The sequence below is a fragment of the Eucalyptus grandis genome, chromosome 9 (genome assembly GCF_016545825.1).
Source record: "Eucalyptus grandis isolate ANBG69807.140 chromosome 9, ASM1654582v1, whole genome shotgun sequence".
NCBI lineage: Eukaryota > Viridiplantae > Streptophyta > Magnoliopsida > Myrtales > Myrtaceae > Eucalyptus > Eucalyptus grandis.
Window position 1 is genome coordinate 7,786,621 of NC_052620.1, and position 21,186 is coordinate 7,807,806.

The 21,186-nt window shown below is 42.3% G+C and overlaps 2 pseudogenes; one reads left to right on the forward strand and one right to left on the reverse strand.

Moving 5' to 3' along the window:
- The first annotated feature begins 2,215 nt into the window (after nt 1-2,215).
- On the forward strand, nt 2,216-3,814 carry LOC104420211 (annotated as a pseudogene).
- A 12,413-nt stretch (nt 3,815-16,227) lies between these two features.
- On the reverse strand, nt 16,228-16,924 carry LOC104420212 (annotated as a pseudogene).
- Nucleotides 16,925-21,186: the final 4,262 nt, after the last annotated feature.

Genomic DNA, 21,186 nt, shown 5'->3' on the forward strand with positions numbered 1-21,186 from the left:
TTCTCGGGAACAAAAGAAACGAAACAAGAAACACAAATTTTGTGTTTCTTGTTTTCAAACACTTATTTTTTTCTTTTTTCTCTTATTTTCTTGTTCTTTTTTCTTTTGGCCGGCGACCTCGCCCGGCCCACGGCGACGCCGACCTGGGCGGTGGCTCGGCGAGGCCGAGGCTCGCCGGCCGGCCCGGGCGAGGTCGGCCTTGTCGGATGCGGGCGAGCTCGAGCTCGCCTAGCCATGGCGAGGCCGACCTCGCGTCGGCCGGGCGACCTCGATCTTGCCCAGATCCGGCGAGGCCGACCTCGCCGGATCGGGGGCGAGTCGGCGTCGCCGGGCGGTGGCCGGCGAGGCCGCGCTCGCCGCTGCTGGGCGAGCTCGGCCTCTGGATCAAGGCGAGGCCGACCTCGCGCCGCCCGGGCGAGCTCGATCTCGCCCGGATCCGGCGAGGCCGAGCTCGCCCGGCGGCGGCGAGCCTCGGCCTCTCCGGATCCGGGCGAGTCGGCGTCGCCCGGCGGTGGCCGGCGAGCGCGCCGCGCCGCCCGCCCCGGGCGAACTCGGCCTCGCCGGATCAAGGCGAGGTCGACCCTCGCCCGGCCGGTCGCGGAGCCAAGGCCTTGGCCGGCGACCGGCCAAAAGAAGAAAAAAATGAAAAAGAAAAAAAGGAAAAAATAGAAAAAAATAGAAAAAATAAAAGAAATAAAAAAATTATCCAAATTTACCAAACATATTTCTGTTTATTTTTTATTCCCGGAACAAGTTTACCAAACGCGTTGTTTTGTTCAAAAATTGTTAGGAACGAAACACTTTTCATTTACATTCCCTGGAACAATTTTTAAACGAAACGCAAACAAACGCACCCTAATAACTATAAGTAAAAAATCTTTAAATACCTTACTTTGAAACTAAACCCGGTGATCGAAACTCTCCCGAAACTCAAGTGAACCACTTCATACATCTCCAGTAGATCTGAAGTTGAACCTCACAGCCACGTTTGAGCTTGAAGCATGCAGTGGCCACGGCCGCTTGAGCTCGAAGCTTGAGATCGTGACCACGGGCTCTGTTGTGGCTTCGGGCTTGAGCCCCAAATTTGAGCAAGCTCTGCCGTGCAGATCGAGGTCGATGCCATCTGGGCCGACCTCTGCTTGCGGCTTCGAGGTTGACCTTAAATTTGAGTATCGTTGCTCAAACTTAGATCTAGAGGTTGAGTTCAACCCCGAATTTGGGCTTGAATTCTGCTGCGGCGTTAAGCTCAACCATAGATTCACGCGGATAAGAAAATAAACAGTAACAAGGGCTTCTTTAGATTTCCCAAGAGTTAACCCCACCTTTTCCTTTATTGAACCTTTGAATTTTCAAAATTTTCCACCAAAGTGAAGCATATTCTTGAATTACATCAACCGTGTACATCTTTTTACTTTTTTTCATTTGAGTATAGGGGCATTATACTCGTTTAATTGCCTGCACCCAATCAACAAGTCATCTTGATTGATGCTGCCTTCATATTCAGATGCTTGCACTTGGAATTCGCGATTATTCTCCTCGTACCTCCCTCTTCATCTAACTCAATAATCCGTATCACTAGAGTGACCTTGAGCGTCATTGGATTGGTCACCAGAGCTTGGACGGTGGTTTGGTCAACATTTTACGGGCAGTGGACAAGTGGTAATGGGAAAAAAAAGTGTTTGATGTGTTTGAGGGAAAGTACCTTTGACATAGAAGAGTTTACCACCAAGGCATAAAGGAATGTTCCACCATACACGAACAAATAACTTTGAGGTTCACCACCGATGAATTGGATTAAGAACCTAAGGGCTTTAAGGTTCACTGCCAACAAATTAAATAAAGAACTGAATGAATCACTTGCTGGAAAGAAATTTTCATATATTATCAACTCAAATTTGCCTTCTTACAATTGAGAATGCACCTCCTTTTATAGATGGATTAGGATTAAAAAACATTAAAATAGGAAACCACAAACTAAGAAAACCAACTTGAACTAGGAATTCAACTTAAGCTAGTAAGACCTACTAAAATTAGAAAGCAACCCTCCTACCTTTTACCTAAACGTGCCTTTATTCTTCAACTTTTAGAAGCTCGATTTTGAGCGTCTTCCCATTAGATCACGTTACAGCCGAAATCTCCCTTTGGTTGCATAAATATCAAATGGGCTTGGATGATTGATGGGGTTTGAATTGGACCTGTGAGTTGTTCGTCTTCAATGGACTTTCAACCTCTGACAAGTTTCCAAGCTGTCATGGTTTGCATCAGGGTGCAAATTCATTCAATAGTTGCCAAGTCCATACTCGATTTTTTGGAATAAGCCCACTGTAGGTCCCTTGTTATCTAATTTTACAATCTGACCCAAAAAAAGAAGTCTAATTTCACAATCGGCTCCTCAAATTTTTAAATTTGCACAATCTTGTCGTATAAAGTGCGCATCTAAGCTGGGTAGCGAACGAATATATGTAGGTCCTCAGTCACTGCTACATGCTTATACATAAGTTCCCATTTAATTTCGTAAACCATTAATTAAAACTAGAGAAAAGACATTTTTTGTGTGCAAATAGCATATGGAAAACGAAATAAATAAATAAATAAAAAGGTTATAGGGACTGTGATGACTTGAAGACATACGGTATTTTATATAATTATATTTGTTTCACTTCGGTCGACTAGCTTTAGATTTGTCAATACCCTACCAATTTCATGGACCATATAAAATGTGAGTCAAAATCACGATTGGTAGTTTGGATGTTATTGAATTGCTTTGTGCTTAGTGATTTGAGTAATCATCCTTGCCGTAATGCATGCAAGACAGTTTGCATAAACCTTTTCTTTTATGGCTTGTGTATCACATAAAATTTCAAAAAGTATATATACATAAATCAAATTTTAAAACAATGCATCGTAGAGGGACCAACTTGACGTGGACAGTCAGATGAGGAACTCCGAAATCTCGTCCCAGTCACCAGGCTAATTCGCTATATATACGTTCTTACTTCATCGTTTCCTTTGCCAAAACTCCAGTTCATCGTAGAAAAATCCACATATTTTGAAGATGAAGCTCGTTGGGATGATGCCGGTTGCCCTTTCGCTGGTGGTCTTAGAGCATCAAGTCGCACGCCATTTCCTCATGCAATGGCGCATGTCAAACCCTCGACGACTGCCCCGGCCAATTGATCTGCATTGACGGAATGTGCAGCGATGATCCCGATGTCGGCACTCGGATATGTGGCAGCGGTGCTGGCGACCGGTCCGTGCTGACGCTGGACGATGAAGGATGCGAGTCCTCAGGCAATCTCCAATGCGATGGTGTATCTTATCCTACGTTCGCTTGCTCGCCACCGGTAATTTCCTCAACCCCAGCTATCTTGACGTGGAACGATTTCAGCCATGGCGGCGATGGGGGAGACCCGTCTGAATGCGACAGGCAATACCATGACGACTCGGAGCTAATCGTTGCGTTGTCGACAGGGTGGTTTGATAATGAATCGCATTGCCGGAAGATGATCCAGATAGCATCTATCAAGACCGGGAGGAGCGTGACGGCTCGAGTGGTTGATCGGTATGACTCGATGTACGGGGGCGATGAGATCCATGCCCACCAGCTGCCATGCCCAAAAACGTCGTGGATGCCTCAGACGCCGTGTCGAGTGCTTTAGGGCTCGGTAAGAATGTTGGTCAAGAGGACGTGACTTGCACAATACTTTTAAGGGGTAAATACGCGCGCGTGCACACACATATATTTACACATATTTTGAAGGAAATCTCTCTCTTACTCTTAATTGCCGTAAGGATGAAAAACTATGGAAAATGAGAGAAAACTGAATTAACTAACCTATAATAGAACAAATATTAATAATAATATTATTAAACAATAAAAATTCTTAGAATTCGATAAATGTAGCCATCTTAATATAACTAAAGAAGACATTAACAATTATAATAACATACACAAGTTAAGTGTATAGGGAAAGGCCTCAACAACAAAAAGGTTAAAATGATATAAAATGGTTACTCGTTATGCATGTTTGAGGGCTGATTAATGAAAAATCATTGACCAATTTTTTTTGTTAATTAACCTATAACAAATACTTAAGGAGTACCAAATTTTTGTAATTTGACATTTTTTGTTATTCAGGCCCTTTTCCTTTTACTAAATTGTGTTTCTTTTTCTTAAAATGTATTGTTAGTTGTGTTAACGTACTCGTCAAATTTTGATATTTTAATTTTTTAATATTGCAACTGATATTTATTTTTCTATCGTTAATTTATTTTTCTTCATTATTTATTTTTTCATTTTTAGCATAAATCAATAACATTTTAGAGCTTTCCTTCAACAAATGAGATGAAAATGTATTTTTACCAATTGAATGTCGTGTTGCTTAGCATATGCTAACGGAAAATGCAAAGGAGGGTTAGCGCTTTAATAAAATGCAGATTCCTTGGGAAGAGGAGGGGAGGGGGTATAATAGGTAATTGCTGAAAGTTTAGGGACAAAAAGGTATTTCCCCAAAATTTGGGGGAGTTTTGGATAATTTTCGTAAGATTATTGTCCTGTACACAACAGGACTATTGTGTTTTTTTATGTATATCGCACGTTAGAATTAATTATCTATGCCTTTGACATTTGCATGCATTTTATGGCACTGCGGTATTAACATTTGGACTCACTGGTAATGCATTGTTTCCAAACAACGTAGTTGATGAAGGTGATATGACCTGGTCAATACGATAACACCGTAGAATGGAAGAATAGAAAATAATCAATTTTATCGTTCATAATTATACATGTTATAACTTATTGTTGCCTGGACCCTCATGTAAACTCCAAAGCAGCTAAATAAATTGCTAGGTGGGCGCAAATAATCCTCTTGTGAGATAGCGCTTTCTCAGCACAATCTCTCCCAAGTCGTACTATTCCTATCTTCGTTCTATCATTGATTATATTCATTATGTCAATGGGCCACTTTCACTTATGCAAAAGCCCATCTTATTTCTGCAAACCAGAGTCTCGTGGGCTCGAAAGCTTAGTTATTCTAGATTCATCTAATACCTGTTATCATTATATTTTCCTCTTTTATAAACTGTTTTACGATCTTTTAAAATAAAAGTAAAATGAAATCATGATAAAGCAAGTAAAACATGAAAAAGTAAACATCCCAAGCCGTATCGAGCAACATTACACGATATCTTATTATAAAACTCCTGGCAGATCCCTCTGAACTATGAATAGAAATAAACGTGGATTAAATTAATAAACATATATTCCTTAATCTAAGTGATGATAAATAAATTTTAAGTATGACAAGATGAAATTAATAATAAAAACTAAACTTATTAAATTCATATAATGCAAGAAACACCTAAATATTTTTCTTATCGTTTCATCATTCTTGTACGCAATAAAACCATCTTAACATCCACGATGAGAAGGAACACCTAAAATCAATACAAGAAAAGGGTATGGCTGGAAATTTTCCGATACACTTTTTGATCTCTCGGTTTTCCTGTATCTACGAAATAGACATTACAAAATCTGCCAAAACACGAACATCAAGATGCTATGCGTGCTGAAATTTAATAAAGAAAAATAGTTATGTAACTATTCTTAATAGAACTAAGACTTTCGGGCTTATTAAGTTCCTGAATCCTACTTGACAATCCTAGAATGACCTAAATCAACTACTCACACAAATATCAATTAAAACAATGCAAACTCAGTCAAATCAAAATAGAATTAATGAACTATTTGCATCGGAAATAACTAAAACCACGCAAGCTGTGACATCAATTGCAACAGATTCACAAAAAAAGTGAATGGAAATTAAACCCAAATTCGGATTAAGCCATATTCATGACAAGTCGCTCAGTGTTCTCAGTTCGGGTTGTGAATGCATTCACGGACAAATACTCGGACAAGATCAAAGCAAATCGTTAGTAGGCTCATGCAATTAAATTAATCAAAAGATTGGAAACAAAAAATTCAGGTTTTTTTTTTTTTTATATTAGAAAAAGAACCTTTCTCCTTCGCGGGTTACTGTTCACCATCTCTCTTTTGCTGATGCGACCGGTACTGTTCACTGGAGTGCGTTTCTGCTGATTCCGGCCACTCTGGCCGTCCGTTGTCACTCATTTTCGGAGACGAGCTGCGCCTGGACCCGATCTAAACTCCCTCCGAACGGTTTCCCCCGGTATGTCTTCTGTACTTTGGAATCGCGATCTGAACTTCTAGGGTTTTGCTTGCGCAAGCTGCTGCGTTCGGATGGCTTCTTCGTCCGGTGCTCATGCGAGCATTCTTGGCAAGGGCCCTATTCCAGACCCGAAGTATGCCTCTATCCCCCCTTCCTCTCGTCCATCCCCTGCTCGACCTCCCTCGGAGGCTAGGGGTCCTCGGGGTCGCTCCCGAAGCAGGGGCCGAAGCAGAGCAAGGAAGGCACGGTCTCGCCTACGTTTCGGCCCTCAGCATTCTGCTATTGGCGAAGCGCCCATTCCTCCCTCGGACAAGGTTCCGAAAAGTAACAGCAAGGCTGGGAAGGAATTGAGTGATATTCATCCTCTTCCCCCCCACGGTATGCGCGATATGGTGCGATCTGGGCTTACTAATGCTGCTGGAAATCCGCCGGCAACCCACAAAGCCTCTCCATCGACTGATGCTCAACCCCGTGCTCGAACGTGGGCTGCAGTGACTCGTTCAGCTACTAAGGGTTATAAATTGTCTTATTTCTCGCCTGCTGTTGCGGATAATGTAGTAATGCCGCAAATTACACCTGAAATTATGCAGGCCGCCCATCCTAAATGGGAAGATTATCTAGTTGGATACTATATCGGAAAGAGACCGCCTTATCATTTGACGCAGGACACTCTTAAGCACGCTTGGGGTGAGGAGTTAGTTGAGGTAATTGCAGCTGATATGGGTTTCTACTTCCTGCGTATTCCGAATGAGGACTTCAGGAGGAAAATTCTCGAAGGTGGGCCGATCAAGGTAGCAAAAATCCCGCTTATTCTCCATCAATGGCATCCTAAGTTGGAACTCAAGAAGGATTGTCATAATTCTGTGCCTATATGGATCCGTTTGAGAAATGTTCCGGTGGTATGTTGGTCTGCATCTGGTTTGAGCACTCTTGCTAGTGTTATTGGTAAGCCGTTATTTGTTGACAGCAGAACAGAACAGATGGCTATGGTTGCCTTTGCTCGTATTTGTGTGGAGATTGATGCATCGAGCTCCTTTCCTGAAGTCATTAACTTCTCCCTTGATGGTGAAAGTCGCTCTATAGATGTTCATTATGAATGGGTGCCATCTATTTGCCCCTCTTGTTGCACTTTTGGGCATAAATGTGCTGCGTCTGATGAACTTAAGGCTAAGTCTGGCCATGCAGTTGCTAATCCAAGCTCGGTCCGTCAAACCAACGAGTGGAGGGAAGTGCGGAGGAAGCGAAACAACAGACCCTTCCATCCAGAGAACCCCCCTCCATCACATCGCATTATGGTTTCGCCTCAGTCAGAAGGTGATAAACAATTTGCAATTCAGCATTTGGAGCCTGTAATGGTAAATCAGGTACCTACGAATGAGGTAGATCTTCCCCCTCCATCCTTCGAATTAATACGACATCCCTTTGGCCCCTTCTCGGCGATTCAAGCTCAAGATTCAGGGGAATCCTCTTCGGAGTCATCATCCTCAGATGAAGAAGTGGTGAATGAAACTGCTTTGGGTAGGAGCGAATTAGATTCACCACAAGTGATACCTTCATCTATCCTGGAGGAGACAATCCTTCCCCCATCTCTCCCAGATCCTTTGATAGATGTTCCTGTTCGTCTGAAAGGACCTCTTCGATATGCATCTGCGATGCGAGTATACCACCTAGCCCAAAGCTGGTATCCTCCTCGGTTAGAAAACGAGGAGGAAGGAAGAGGTAACCCTCATATCTTTTGTGTCCTATGTTTTTTGGAGTTTGGAATATTAGGGGTCTCGGTCTCCCTCTTAAGCAAGCTGAAATTAGGCATTTTGTGAGAACCAACAACCTTAGTTGTATGGGCATTTTGGAGACCAAAATCTCTCCTGTTGCTTTTCCTACTGTTTCTGCAACCCTTATCCCCGGCTGGCGGTGGTGTTCCAACTATATTCACTCGCATAGGGGGAGAGTATGGGTGGGTTGGAACCCCAATAATGTCTATTTTGATACCTCTGATTGTTCGGCTCAGGCTATTCATGGTCGGTTGATGTGTCTCAATAACGGCGTTTCGTTCAATCTTTCTGTTATATATGCGGAGCATTCCTTCGTGTTGAGAAGACCTCTCTGGAATGACCTTATGCGCCGTAGTCTACTGCTCTCGGATTCGCCTTGGATTATTGCTGGAGATTTCAACGCGATTCGGGATGCGTCGGATAGAGCCGACTCTTCTAACTATTGGATCCCTTCTTTCAATGATTTTGGAGAGTGTCTTGATGAAGCTGGTTTGGATGATCGAGATATGTGGGAAATAGATTCACGTGGGCAACATCTTCAGGCTCGAATCGCAAGCTTAGGAAAATTGATAGAGTGTTGATCAACTCAGCATGGAATTCGGTGTTCTCATTCTCCGAAGCATCTTTTCTGCCCCAGGGGGTGTCGGATCATTGCCCAATGGTTGTAAGAATCATGCCTACTCCCAATACCCGCAAGCCCTTCAAGTTCTTCAACTTTTGGATGAGTCATCCCTCCTTTTTTGATATGGTCTCGCAGGTTTGGAATTCTGATTTTACTGGTACGTCTATGTACTCCCTATGCTGCAAGCTTCGTGCTTTGAAATGCAGGCTTAAGCATCTAAACAAGATGGCCTATGCGGACATATCTATGAGAACTGATGAAGCTAGAGCCTAGCTCTCTTTGGCCCAGGAAGCCATTCATCTTGATCCTTTTAACCAGATCCTGGCGGATACAGAGAAGGAGAAACTACGGGTATTTTCTGACCTTCGCCTCCAGGAGGAATAGTTTTATAGGCAAAAATCGAGAGTGAGGTGGCTTAAGGAAGGAGATCTAAATACAAAATTCTTCCACCAATCCGTCAAACAATCCCACTTGCGAAATAGAATTATTTCAATCCATGATGGAGACCGGTTGGTCTCTCACCCCCCGAGGTACATCGGCTCTTTCTCTCCCATTTCCAGGATCTTTTAGCGGTTTCTCCTCCTACTTCGGTGCCCTTGGTTGCCGAAATCCAGGATAAGTTGAGTCGTACTCTCAATGATATACAGATCCAGGAGCTGTCTCGCCCTGTTTCGGATGAGGAAATTCGATCTACTCTCTTCTCCCTTGCTTCTGGTAAATCCCCTGGCCTAGATGGCTTTAATGTTGACTTCTTCAAGCGAACTTGGGAGATTATAGGACCATCGGTCTTGCTAGCAATTCGGGACTTCTTTATTAATGGTCAACTACTGAAGGAGATCAATGCAACTATCCTGACTCTAATCCCGAAGGTCCCTAATGCGTCAACGGTTAATGATTTTCGGCCCATTGCATGCTGCAACACTCTATACAAGTGTATCACAAAGATTATTGCTAACGGGTTAGCTCTTTGTGCTCCCTTCTATAGTTAGTCTTCCCCAAAATGCTTTCGTGAAAGGAAGACGCATAAGCGATAACATTATGCTGACCCAGGAATTATTTAGCGACTTTCATCATAATCCTTATCGGCCTAAATGTATTATCAAGGTTGATTTTCGTAAAGCCTACGATTCCATTGATTGGAACTTTATCCGGCTTACCTTGATGGCTTTCGGATTCCCTGCAGTTTTTATTGACCGCATAATGGTCTGCATTCGCTCGCCTAAGTTCTCTATTTCTCTTAACGGTGAATTGCATGGTTTTTTCTCAAGTGGGAGAGGAATCAGGCGGGGGTGACCCTATGTCCCCTTATCTCTTCACTCTTGTTATGGAAGTTTTCTTTGGAATCATCAATAACCAAACGTCCAAGGTGGGCTATGATTTCTTTTGGAGATGCAAAGCGACTAGGCTCTCCCACCTTTTCTTTGCAGATGATGTATTATTATTCTCTCGAAGGTAATATGTCTTCTCGTACTGCTTTTGGATGGGATTCAATCCTTTGCTAACTGATCTGGCTTGAAACCAAACTTCAACAAAAGCGAAATTTTCCTCTCAGGTGGATCTCAAGAGCTAAAAGAGTCCATGGTTAGTACCTCTGGCTTTCAATTGGGTTCGCTCCCTTTTAGGTACCTCGGGGTACCTATCATCTCATCTAGGCTAGGCAAGATGGATTGCATATCTCTGGTCAGTGCTATAACCTCGAGAGTCCAATCTTGGACGAACTGGTTTCTCTCCTGGCCGGTAGGCTGCGGGCGATTAAATCGGTTTGCACTCGATTCAGGTTTATTGGTCTAGTGTTTTCATCCTCCCTTCCTCGGTCACAAGACAAATTGAGAAAATATTTCGCCAATTCCTTTGGAAGGGACCGACCCTTGGATCAGGAGGGGCAAAGGTCAAATGGGATGAAGTTTGCCTACCCAAGGAGGAAGGTGGATTGGGTATCCGAACCATCCGGATTAGCAATATCGCTTCTATGATTAAGCACTTGTGGCTCCTCTTTAATGATAAAGAATCACTTTGGTGCAAATGGATCCATTCCAACTTCATCAAGAATAAGAATTTTTGGGTCATCCCTAGGCCTACAATATGCTCTTGGTCTTGGAAAAAATTGCTAGGCCTTCGAGTCTTAATTCAGCATCAATTTATGTGGCGCATAGGCAATGGATTATCTACATCATTTTGGTTTGATAATTGGCATCACCGGGGCCGCTCTATAAGCTCTTCACAGATCGAAACATATATTGCTCGGCATCCCTCGGCTTGCTTCATTTTGCTGCTGGAATTAATGTCCTCTCCCTTCCCTCTCAGCAGTCTCGGCGGCCATTATGGGCTGGGAGGATCCTCTCCCAATCCTCAACGACAATGATGATCGACTTCTATGGTGGGCCATTCCTCGAGGTGTTTACGACGGCTTACGCTTGGACACTTCTAAGGACTAGGGGCCATCTTGTGCCTTGGTCGAGATTCATTTGGAATTCCTCTCTTCCCCCCCGCTATCAAACCCACTTATGGTTGATCACTCGCAACCGATTACCAACCCAGGTAATCCTGCGCTCATGGGAGAATCCCAATATCCTCATGTATGTTATGTTCCTCTATTCGACTCGTTGATCATTTATTCTTCGGATGCCCGATTTCGGCTAGTCGGTTGCTTTCGGGCGAATAAATGTAACCTCCCATGGCGGAACTCTACGTGGAAGGATAACTTAGATTGGGTTATCAAGCATCTCTCGACACCAGCTTCTATCAATCGGTGGCTCGTTTTGGCTTTGCCGCGTTATGCTACCTTATTTGGAAGGAAAAAGGAATAACATTATCTTCCGCAACCAAACCTTATCCCTCCCGGCTTTGAAGGAACATCTTCGCATGGCTATCAAGGATAGAGCCTTTACCTTTTCGAAGGTCCCGGATACGACTCGTAACAGAAGACTACAACTCAGTTGGGGAATCCATCCTTCGATCTTCGAATGAGGCGTTTCACTGTAATGATGCGTCCTCTCTCTTCAGCGTTGGATGCATCCATGGTGTCCCTTCGTTCATATCTTTCAGTTTTCTGGTGTTATTCCTTCTCCCCCTGCGCGGGTGCCTTTGTTTTTCCCCTTCTCCTCCTTTTTGGCTGCTGTTTAGCCTGGATCTAGCTGGTTTTCCTTCTCTCCTTGTCCTGCAGCTCCTTGCCCCCCCCTCTCCCCGTCCCCGGCACCTCTTCCACTCACTTGACTGGTTGTCCTTTGAGTGTAAGCTTAGGTGCTAGGGTCTTTCGCTATATAGGTGTGTAGCTCCTTGGTTCTTTTGCTAATATATATTTACCCTTTACCAAAAAAAAAAATTCAGGTTTTTACGCGGCAAAACGGCGCGAACGCAGGCGAAATTCCTTCGAGACTGGGATCGGGTGTGTTCTAATTTTGACCGTGTTCCCCTTTGGTCGATCGTCTGTCGTTCGCTGGTTGCTCTTGTGCATGAATTCCACTTGTGCTTTTTCCTCCAATTCCCCACGTTCAGCCAAGCAGCTCGCTCCACGATTTTCTTCTTTTTGGAATTCCTTTCTTTGACTTCGTGGTTTCGTGCTTTTGCTGGATGTCTTCTTGCCTGAGTGTGCGTGAGTGAGAGTCCTTTCGTATGAATACATATTGCCAATCCGTGTATCCATACGATATGATTTTTGTTTCTCATCTTTCCTCTCTTGTAATCAGCAGAATTCCCTTCCTTTGTGTTTTTCACTTTCCTAATACTGCACATGCATTTTTTCCTCCAAGCGAAAAGAAGAGAGGAAGTGGAAGAAATCTCCATAGGGTCCATGCTCATGTGGGATTGGTCTTGAAAATTCCAATGACCTCAAGGCCCATTTCTTCTCAATTCAAGCTCATTTCCTTTGTCGGGCCAATGAAATTCATAACTGGGCCTATGTTTCATTTGATGTGGACATGTTATTCCTAAATAAATAATGTCTCTATCATCTAAATGTAGTAAAAATGCAAATGCAAGGATATACAATATCGATATTTTTGTTTAGGAGTCAGATTTTTTTCATTATCATTGACTTCAATCAATAATTTTTATAGAATGTATTAGAGATCTTTAGACAAAAGTATGGAATGAACAATTATTTTGTTCTCAAGATAGTTTTGTTGTTCACAACATCTCTCGATAATTAATATAAATCCTTAATAGTTTAGGACATGTCTCAATTGACTTTTACTATTACATTTTTTTTAATGTAAACCTTGTAATGCATGCATTTAACCTAAAATATTTGAAATTTTTACAACATAGAAATGTTGATGTGTAGAGTGACATATAATATTTTCAAATATTTTAAAATCTAAATAATATTTTAAATTTTGGTTGGAAAATATGGGGAAGTCAACAAGCTTTTTGATTCTTTTTCTTTCATCTATTTTAGCGACTCCTCAGAGAGAACATATAACTTTCATACAAAGGACGAGAAAATTGCCAAAAATTCCTAAACTTATTGTAATTTTGCCAATTAGTTAAACCTTTTGAAAATTTGTCAATTAAGTCAATCTAGTCAATTTTAACCACAAATTGATAACATGGACGCTGACCATTATACATAGCATGATAGATGCTATTGTTGACATTTTTTTTATGATATTTTAGATTTTTTTAATGATTTTTTTTCGTTTTCTTTACTATTGTTTTTGGTTTTTGGAGTGATCACCAGTGAGGGCTCACTAGCCAACCCTTGCTGGCTCTGGGTGAGGGCCACGACACCCTTGCCTCACAAACCGGTAGGCGAGGGCTACTAGCCCTTGCTATAGGCGACGAGGGTTGGTGGCTCTCATCGGCTAAAGCGAGGGTGCGTGATCCCTTGCCTAGAGCCAACGAGGGTTGTTGACCCTCACTAGCCATCACTCCAAAAACCAAAAGAAAAGTAAAAAAAATCATAAAAAAATAAAATAAAGAAGTATCAAAATGTTATTTCAAAATGTCCAAGTTGGCGCCGGCTGTGTTACGTAGTATAAGCGGTGTCCACATTAGCCCATCCCTCGAAGCCACCTAACCCTTGTCGTTGAGCCTTCACGTAGTTCTTCATCAATTGAGGCTGGGTGGCTGCTCGCGGTGGCCATAACCCTCGGGGTCAAGGTCACTCATGATCGCGTGTAGGGGTGTGCAAAATACCCGGGAACCACCCGGACCGCCCGGAACCGGACCGGAACCGCCCGGAACCGGCGGTTCTTGAGGGAACGGTTCGGTTCCCGGGTCCAATTGTTGAGAACCGGTGGGAACCGGTCCGGTTCCCGGTTCCGTGGGCGGATCCGCCCGCCCACCCACCCGGACCGGACCGGTACCTATTTATAATTAAAAAAAAAATACTAAACAAAACAAAAGTCGCGACTCGCGGAGCCCTATTTCGCGAAACCCTAATTCGCGTCTCTTCTCTCTCTGTTTCTTCCTCAGCCTTCGATTCTCTCTGTTTCTTCTCTTCGTCTTCGATTCATCCCCGAGTATCCATGCCGCCGTTGCTCCTCCTCCGCCACTTGTCTTCCGTTGGAGGGAGAGATCTTTGTCTTCCGTCGGTTTTAAAGTCAAACAAAATCATCCAATCGATGGCGGTCCCGTAAAACGGAGGAAAGCTTCTCGGGGTCCTCCAATTATTTCACCCACGGGCGAGAAGAGAGCTAGAGAGCTAGAGAGAGATGGAGATGGAGGGGAGGGCCAGGGGTTCGCTGCCGTTCGTGGGGATGATAATGGTGGTTCTAGTTCAAGCGAGCAGCATGGTGGTGGTGAAAATGGCCAATGTCCAACGGGCTCAACAAGTACACGTTCGCCTTCTACCGTAATGCCCTCTCCTCTCTCGTCCTCCTTCCTTGCCCCTTCATCATCTCTCGCAAGTTCATGCTCTGCTCATGCCTGTCACTTGCTAGCTCCATTGATGGCAGGCGAAAGGGGGGGAGAAGGGTTTTAAGTTCTTGACTTGTTTGTTTGCTCTATTCTTGACTTGTTTGTTTGCTCCATTGTGGGAACCGTTGCATCAATTCTTGGTGCATTAGTAATCACTTGTGTACAAGGGTCCAACAGTTCTCCGCTCGCCTTCGCTGCCTTCTTTTGTCCATCCCCGTCACCTTGTCTCTCTTCTCTCACGACAATTGAATTGGGTTCTCGGTGGGTTTCTCCTCGCGAAACCAGAATTTTTGCATCAAAATCGGTTCCATGGATCCACCGGGAACCGGACCGGACCGGCGGTCTGGTTCCCGGTGGATCCATGCAATAAACGGGTGGATCCTGGTTCCGATTTTTCGGAACCGGTCCTTAGCGGGCGGTTCCTGGTTCTAGGTCGGGAACCGCCCGCCCGGACCATGCACACCCCTAATCGCGTGAATGTGACGGAGGCACAACATGAGGTTCGCAGCAGTGGCAGAAGCATTCAGGAGGTGGGAAATATAGAGGGGGTTGGGATTATCTAGGAATCTTTACCTTAGGTCTTAGTTGAGATTCTAGTTATGACAATCAAGAGGAAGTGGATGCATTGTTTGCGATTTCAATTCTATTTCTATACCTAATCATGGGGCTGACGATCCATGGACCTGCTAGGCTAGACCTGAGTTACATGGGCCAGTTGGCCGAGTTTGAATATGGGCATTTAATGAGAAAGTCCAGCCCAGCCTGAAGATTTGTATATAAACCATAAAAATTTAGGTCTGAACTTAAGATCTTGTCCAATCCAAATATATCCAATGATCACCTCTACTCAAGTCCCCATATATTAAACCATTAATTCCATGACAACATTATTTGGTGATTTATTTCAATTACGTGCAAGCATTGTGACCGGAATTGTTGCTTATGGCATTACTTTCCCAACCCTTATGTGCTTAAAATTAGGTCTCAATTTTTACAATGTAATCTCCTTTTCTTTTGCCGGTCTTTTGTATGACCTTAATTCCAAGGATTTTCCTTGGGAACATACGTAAGACTGGCAAAAATAATAAAAGAAAAGCAGAGATTACATTGTAACAAGTGAGACCTAACTTTTAAGCGCACAAGTGTTGTGAAAGTCATACAGCAATTGCTTGGTTTTGTTGAAGTATTTGACTGTTTTGAGTGAGCTTATCAATCGGAGTTCGTCAAATAATTTTAGAGTCAAGTTTGTTGTTTAAGAGAATTCACCGGGGTCTTAATATTCACAATGATGGGTCTCTCTCTCTCTCTTTTTATATATATATATATATATATATATATATATGCTTAAAGAGCTATAGATATTAACAGATATTAATAGAAATGTTTTGTGTAGCTAAAAACAATACCTAAGGTTCGAAAGAATAGCAAAACAACTGCATTCGTGATAACTATTTCACTCAAATTATCTTATCCCTAACCATTTACTTTTTGCATACTATAATAAAGTGCATTTGTTATTTTAGCATAGCATCACCAACGCTTTAAATGTTGTTACAATGATGATACTTAAGTTTGGAAATTGTTTAAAATTTCAAAACCAATCAATTCACCCGTTCGCTCTTGATCGTCATAACTAGGATCTCTCCCACAACACTGAGTAAATATCCTAATTTTCGATAAAAATCGAATGCTCAGAAAGGTAATGTATAATAGTCGATGGATGGTTCGGAGCCAAAAGTGTACTATGCCTAATCATTAGAGTTTTGTGTAATTTCTCTTTATCTTAATATGCATCTGTTGGAGAGCTAGTGCTCTCTAAATTAAGTTTCATCAATCTCACTCCCTGTGTTAACACCGATGACCAAGTCACATCCTCATCACCTACATTCTTATCAAGCCCTAAAGCACTCCATACGACGTCCGAGCCATCGACGATTTTGTTTTGGCAGGGCGGCTGGTAAGCATGGCTCTCATAGCACCCATTCATTGAGTCACATTGGTCCACCACTTTGGCCGTCACGCTGCTTCCCGTCTTAATAGACGTTATCTGGATCATCTTCCCGCAACGTGATCGGTTATCAAAGCACCCCGTCGACAGAGCAATGATTCGCTCTGTGTTGTTGTGATATTGCTCATCACCACCTTGGCTGAAATCGTTGTTCGTCAAGATGGCACAAGTCGAGGAAGTTACCGGGGGCGAGCAAGTGAACGTAGGATAAGACATGCCGTCGCACTGGAGATTGCATGAGGAGTCGCATTCCTCCGTCGTCGAATGTCGGCACAGATTGACTGCCGCCACCAGTGCCGCATATCTGAGTGCCTAAATTGGGGTCGTCGCTGCACATTCCGTTGATGCAGATCAATTGGCCTTGGCAGTGGCCGAGGGTTTGACATGGGCCATTACATGAGGAGATGGCATGCGAATTGGTGCTCAAGACCACCAGCAAAAGGGCAATCGACATCATCCCAACGAGCTCCATCTTCAAAATATATAGGATTTTTCTACGATGAATTGGGGTTTTGACAAAGGAAACGATGGAGTTAGAACGTATATATAGCGAAATAACTTGGTGAGGGGGACAAAGATTTTTGGAGGTCCTCATGTTGAGTGCCCTCGTCAAGTTGCCAACCTGTGCGTAAGATTTACTCAATTGTTTTTTTTTTTTTGGTAAAGAAGATTTACTCAATTGTTTTCTTTTTTTGGTAAAGAGATTTACTCAAATTTTTTTTTTTGGGTAAAGGAGATTTACTCAATTGTTAATATATGCATTTAAAAAAATTGATTTACATATATATTACTTTAAAATTTCATCGAATACACAAACTATGAAGGAAAAGGTGCAAACTATCTTGCATGCGTGATGACAAGTACAATTACTCACATTACTGAGCGCAAAACGAATCTAATAATATTTGAATTATTAATCGTGATTTTGGCTCACATTTTCTATGGTCCGCTACCGTTGATTAGCCAAACAAGGATAATTATTTAAAATAATATATGTATAGTCAGTATAACCTTTTCTTTTTGTTTTCTATATGCTATGTGCACACAAAACATGTCTCTTTTCTAATCTTGTATGAGGATTTGGGAAATTAAATGGGAATTAATGCATAAGCATGTAGTAGTGACTGAGAACCAGCAGAAAATCGTCCCCCACCCAGCTTAAATGGGCACTTCACATGACAGAATTGTACAAATCACAAACTGAGGAGCCATTTTCAAATTAGATAAATAAAGGGTCCTAATGTGGGCTTATTAAGAAAAAAAGATTAATTCATTTGCAGAGTATCATGGACTTGGCAACTGTCGGATGAATCCGCCCCCCACTTGAAAACTCGAGTTCATCTATGTATGATCGGCCATTTGAAACGTCAAGAAGTCGACTGTCGTAGAGAAGACGCTGTTTTTGTCTCTCATATGAGACTTGACTTTGTTAACATGGAAAAATGCGTGCTACATCCTTGTTCCCACCCACGAGATAAATTTATTAACAATGGATAAATTATCCAAAAAGTCCTAAATCTATCACACGATAGTCAATTTAGTCTAAACCCCTTAATTTAGCCAATTTAATCATAAACATTTGGATAATTTGCTAATATAGTTCTAAATGTCAATTTGGTCCTAAACCTTTTGACAATTTGTCAATTTAGTCACCGTAGTCAGTTTTGACCGAAATTTGATGACATGACAGTCTAGTCGGTGCTAATCGTCCTACGTGGTATGACCAACCTTGACGTGAACAACTTTTTGTATTTTTAAAAAAAATTTAATGATTTTTTACGAAATTCAATCATAAGCATAAGCATGTCTTTTTTTCTAATTATTGATTAAGGGTTTAGGAAAGTTATGGGAACATATGCATAGGCATGCATGGAGTAATGACTGAGCACCTACATAAAATCGTCCCCTACGCAGCTTAAATGGGCACTTCATACGACAAGATTGTACAAATTAAAAACTTAGGGAAGCCAATTTTAAATTGGCTAAATAAAGGGACCTATTTTGGGTATTAAAGAAAAAAAACTAATCTGCGGCAACTCTTGAATGAGTTTACCCCCACTTGAAAACCCAAATTCGTCTGTGTATGATCGCCCATTCGAAACGTCAAAAAGTCGACTGCCGTGGAGAAGACGCCCGTTCTCATATGAGACTTGACTTCGTTAATATGGAAAAATTCACGCAACATCCTTCCTCTTATGAGACAAACCTACTAACGTCACATGTTCATTTGTCCTAACTTAAGAGCCCGCATTGTCTACACTCAGTGCCCATGAGCTCAACTCACATGTATCGTTAGATGAGGTGGGACTACCTCAAACAATCATATATGTGAGCCAGTGTCAATTCAATTTTTTTTTTCGCAATTTAGATGCTTGTAAGTTCGTCAGAACACTCTCGGGTCAAGCGCTCAGCCTCCATCTAAGGTTGAGTTGACCTTTAGATCTTAGATCTAGGGCTCAATCGAAGCTTGGTTCGTTCCTCTAAAATTTCAGACTTGTCGCTGCCCCGTCCACTCTAAGCATGCAACAGCTTGGCGACGGGAGGAGGGGGCTAGGCGACGGTGCAGCGGGGAAGCTAGAGGGCCAAGATAGTCTTTAATTCTAGGAAAACCGCATGAAAATTCCTGTTTCTTTCTTAAATGTATTCGCTTGATGTATTCCCTCCGAGTCCATGCAATACTTTTCTAAGACTTTGCAAAAGTTGTAGCGACGGAGAACGACTTGGAGGGAGACTGGACTCTCAGGTATGATGTAAAGGAGTTAATTCGAAAGACGAAATTAATTAAATCTGGGAAATATTGAGAGAAAATTACCAGAGGTTTTAAAATTTCATCCTTTCCATATCATAAATATTTTGAATTTTACTCCATTTTCCATCCGAACTTTCTGTCCACTCTCACAAAGGAAGAAAACCTTCAAATGCTCAATGTCCATCTTCACTTTGCTTGCTCTGAGAGGATTGCCTGTGAGGAGGCCAACAAAGCCAGGTAAGGTAATAAATTGGAAATACATATAAATCCCAAGAACAACTCTTCTTTTCTGCTAATGCATTCCAATATATAGAAAGTGCATAACGAAAAGGAAGGGTGAGCATAAAGAGCTCGGTGTAATTTTCAAATTCATTTGGACACCAACAAAGTCGAGCATTCGGCAAGGGACAAAATTTCCACGGTTGAAAACGCAGATCAAAATTGATTTGATGTTCATCTCGACCTTACACGAAAAGGCAATATAAAAGTGTTTACATTAAGGGACCCCAATGCATCGCATATGTAGATATCGACACAAATATACTATTAGAAGACATCACACTCTTAGAAGGACCACAATCAAAGTTATGTCTTTGAGTATTTTTTTGCCTTTTTCATTCAGTTTGGCAAAAATATGGAAGACAATCAACTTTATTACCCACCTGACTAGACCAGTCTTTGTCATTTTTGTTACAAAATTTTGAGATCTTCACTTTTTGCTCTTAATTTTGCCGCCAAGACTAGTATAGGGGCTTCTCGGGGGAATTAGGTACAAGCACGAGGGAATGATTTTGGGATATGGGGCTAATTTGCTGCTGTTATGTAAGACTAAGAAAAGACACCGTTTTTCTAAGCAAAAACTGTAAGAGTTTTCCTAATGTTGACTACATTAATTGATATTATAATTTACTGTTTTTACGGTTACCGTAAAACATGGTTGGTCTGAGATGAGATAGGAGCTTTCTTAATTAGTCTAATATGGGGCTAGTTAGTGTGGGTCGAGTTGAGCTTGGCCCGTAATGAGGGAGCCTGATTAGAAACTTTATAAATAGTGCTTAAGTCTCTCATCTAGCCTTAATTCTCATATGTATCTTTATATAATAAGCGTTTATCTAACGTTAAAGGTGAGGGGGCGCCTCATTGAGCCAGAAATACGAAGAGCAATGAAGGAGAATAACTTGTGTATGAAACATCAGTTTATGCTTCCGCTTTAAGAATGATGAATCCCAAAACATGTGCGTTAATCCTTCTACTTAATTATGTATGTTCTTGTTCTAGTTATGGAAATCTTGGAGTTGCGCAATTTGCATCAAACATGTGGTATCAGAGTAGCCATAATCCTAGAACTCGAACACATAAGATTTTTGCCATAATTTGTGATTTTCGTGATTTTTTGTTAAATAAAAATAAAATTAAATCATAAATTCAGACTGGGCTCGATGAGACGAGTAGATTTGTGGGCGGCACATTGCCGGAGGAGGCTGCATGTGCCTCCACGCGCAGCCAGGGCGTTGGAGACGCGCCCCACGCGCGGTCACGTGCCCTCATGCACTCCCACGCGCGAAGGTTGACGTCACTATGACATCAGCGATCGGACCCGATTGGCAGCCGATCTGACCCGACCCGACTTGTTGACTCGACCTGTTGACCTAACTCGACCCGGTCAATCGGTCGGATTGGTTTTGACCGGTCAAGATACGCCCGCGCGTGGGCTCCATGCGCTGCGCACTTAGGCGGCGCGTGCGGGCGTGTGGAGCATCGGATCGGCGCGTGGCTGGTGGCGTTGGATTTGTATGTTCATCCTCTATGTTGTGGTGTATTTATTTTACATGTTTGATGATTTTATGGATATGAAAATACATACAAAACCCTAAATATGTGTATTTTAAATATATTTTCGCGTATTTTTCTTGTATTTTCTATGATTTTGGAAATACAAGTATTGGGTTTGCAGGCATGTTATCACATAAACATTATAAATGTGT